We start from the raw sequence: 2,542 nt of genomic DNA, 5'->3' as shown, positions 1-2,542 counted from the left end.
CCTATTCAATTTATTACAATGTGTGAAAACCACTAAAAGACATAAAATTACAGAAATGCAGTTTAATTTTGAACTCGATGTTAAAGCAGTTTTGTATGTAGTCTTTCAAACATCCCATTGGGTCATGTGCATTTAAGAGAAATCGGATAATAAGCAGTCACCAACTCTGTATGTCTGCTGTTCTTCAGAGGACTTGAAACCTGAGTATGCTCAGCTGGAAGTGTAAATATAATGCAAAACTGCTCGAAAATTCACACATTACAACAAGAAATCTACAGAAACATTTGACCCAGAATTTTTTGAATAATTTGTAAAGCCATGGTATAATGCACATGTCCTATCCAGTGCGTTTAATCACTTAAACTACGAACTTTTCGCGTTCATCATGTCCGCTCTCTTTATGTCTAGTTGTGTTCAAAGTTACGTCAGTGGGTATTTTAGAGAAAAAGTGCTATTCACAGTAAATTGCTCTGAAACACAAAGGCATACAGTCATTGAAGGTTGGATTTGTAATCGGGGTATATTATTTTTATCATGTATATATCCGATGGATGCTTAACAAACATCTAAATTAAAACATAGATTATTAAGTCACTTAAATTCTTGGTTAGACCTTTGATGTAAATGTGGTTGAACACCTCCATGTGGTTTGAAAATGTACTACAGTAAAGTAGAGGGCTTATTTCCCAGTAACGGTGCCACTACTGACAATAGCTGGCATGATTGCAAATAATCTAGGGCTCTCAAACTGTCACCACTTTGTTCAGTTTTTACATAAATCTTGATTTATTCATATCTGTAGGGGACATAGGGAGAAATCACTAGTATTTGGCTACTAATGCAATCAAAGAGCGACATATAGATGTGACAGGAATGCTTTATTTTCTTGGAACTTGTGAAACAAACATTGCAGTGAGCTGAAGTGAACCAATGCACAATAAGCGGTAGTTGTCTGAAGCTTCTAATTAGGCCTTATCTTGTCACACAGACGGGGCAATGCTCCAAAAAACCCATGTGGGGAAAGGTTCCTAAATCCCTTGTAGTAATGTTAATCTCATCAACTTTGTTGATAAGAGTGAGGTTGTATGTTTTGTAGTGTCAGTGATAATCACTTTACAGATACTATTGGTCAGTTTGCATGTCATCACCATGGATGTAATTATAAAGAGAATCACATCACTGACAGAGTATTTGTCTGCTTCTCCCATTTGTACATGGAGATGTTTAAAATATTAGCCTGTTAGGCCTTCATGTGTGCAGATAAATCTTAACTCTAATAGTCAAATATTTCAAATAAATGATATGGTTATATAGTCAATTCAAAAAAGCTAAGTATCTTTTCCCAACGAACATTTGTATGTGGGGCCCATGAGGGTAGTTACGAGCTAAAAAATGGGCCCTATATGCCGGGTCCTCACTCATCTTCATGGACAATATTTCCAAACTTTTTCATGACTTTTCAAGGACACATAATAAAGTTAGGTTTTTTTCTTTACTTAACTTGCACAGCATTTTTTAAACATATCAGATTCAAACTCTATTCAAACATAATTTCAGCTGGCCTACAGGAAGTGAGAGATGAACCTAGAGAGAAAATAATGCAACATACACAATGGTAAACAAAACATTGTCACATATCAACAAATGAAAGAGCTAGTTACGTTTTTAGCTTCCAAAAAATAATTTGCTGTTATGTAACATTACATGGAAGGTTATGCACAGAAGATTATTGTAATCATTTCTTTATACACAGCAAAGGTCCGTGACTTTTTCAAAACTTTAAATGATTTTGACCATTTCCATTATGAAACGTGTTGACAATCACATATAGGGACCTTTTTCTGCAAATCTACTCTCTGCGAGGGGCCCTTACACAAATGTTGGCTGGGTTTTAGCTCGTCTTCAACATCGCCTCAAGTCTTATGATTGTTAAATCATCTGAAACTGGCGCGGCATCTACTTCCGGTAATTGCATTCTTCTGTGAAGTTAAAAGCTTGATGTGCTTGTGTCGTTTTTTTCATCCGTCAATTTTCAGGTAGTTAATGAGTAATTCACGAATGCAATACACAGCTGCTTCTAAAACGGGTATAAGAAATGCGTTTGGTGTTTTGACAAAAACTCCGTGTCGGATTTTTGTTAGTAAGTATTTTATTACGAAAATGCTGACCGGAACTCTCGAAGTATGTGATTTAAGTGAAAAACAAATACCACGTTAGCTTCACGACAGTCCCAATTATCCCTGTCGACCTGCATTCCTGCGTGTATCTCCCCCATGACGGTGACCAGTCTGGTCTTGCCCTGTCCTTTAAAGTCCATGTTTTACAAATAGCAGCTCCGACCTCCCAAAAAACAGTTCAGTCCACTTTCTTCGTGCATGTTTGTTTACTAGAAAGACACAAACGTGGTAAACATGCACGCTGTCTGTCTTCTTAACATACATTATGATTTTGTGACGAACAAAAAAATCCGATTTAAAATAAAAGCGCTAAAGTGCTCAACCTGTATCTTGCTACAAATGTGCCACATATGAAGTTATTTCCT

Source organism: Plectropomus leopardus, chromosome 15 (genome assembly GCF_026936395.1).
Source record: "Plectropomus leopardus strain MGB_pleo_1.0 chromosome 15, ASM2693639v1, whole genome shotgun sequence".
NCBI classification, from domain to species: domain Eukaryota; kingdom Metazoa; phylum Chordata; class Actinopteri; order Perciformes; family Serranidae; genus Plectropomus; species Plectropomus leopardus.
The sequence above is the reverse complement of the archived record's forward strand: the minus strand, read 5'-3'. Positions refer to the sequence as shown.